The following is a 945-nucleotide window of genomic DNA, read 5'->3' as shown; positions in this document are numbered from 1 at the left end:
TCATAGAGAGTCCTCCATTGGTGATGGGAATGAGCTCGGTTCATAGAGAGTCCTCCATTGGTGATGGGAATGAGCTCAGTTCATAGAGAGTCCTCCATTGGTGATGTGAATGAGCTCGGGTCATAGAGAGTCCTCCATTGGTGATGGGAATGAGCTCAGTTCATAGAGAGTCCTCCATTGGTGATGGGAATGAGCTCAGTTCATAGAGAGTCATCTATTGCTGATGGGAATGAGCTCGGTTCCATTGGTGTTTTCTTACTGAGACGGAGAGTACAGAAGGTCCAGTTGCACACACGTGTCAGCTGATACTCTAAGGATACACGGAGACACTACAAATGCCACATAGAATATTCCCGTTGCCACCACCTTCTTTAATTAACATAAAATTACATCAATAATAGCCTGGAAGTAATGCAGTCTGTAAATAGTGGAATGTCCCCCTAAATTGACAGTTGGAAGAATTTCCCTTCCATAGATGGTCAGTGGGAAGAATGTCCCATCATATTTCATGCTCAGTGGAGAAGGGCCCCTTGGTGGTCAGTGGGAGGTTTGTCCTTCACAATGGTGGTCAGTAATGAAGAATCTCCCTTACAATGACGGTCGGTGGGAAGAATTATTCCCTCACGTTCCAATTGAAGGTTTGGGATTTAGCTTTGAACGTAGAGCTTTCAAAGACTCTCCAACATTTGTTTAGTGACTTTTCCGTCCACGCCTATTTATGACAAAAGTTCCTTTACATCAGATTTTTCCCTTGTTGGGGTCTCCAACATCACATCACTATATCAGAAAGCGGAGCCAGGCCACCGGCCGGGGTCATTAACTGATGAACAAGGGAGCACCAAGTCCTAAGCAGACTTGGTGCTTAGGTACTTGGGTCAGCCTGGCTTGACCCTGGCTGACCCAGAGACCAGCCAGGGCCAGCAACAAGGAACAGTATTGGTGAGC

The sequence above is a fragment of the Nanorana parkeri genome, unplaced genomic scaffold, assembly GCF_000935625.1.
Source record: "Nanorana parkeri isolate BGI_ZX_2015 unplaced genomic scaffold, ASM93562v1 scaffold3597, whole genome shotgun sequence".
Lineage (NCBI taxonomy): Eukaryota > Metazoa > Chordata > Amphibia > Anura > Dicroglossidae > Nanorana > Nanorana parkeri.
The sequence above is the reverse complement of the archived record's forward strand: the minus strand, read 5'-3'. Positions refer to the sequence as shown.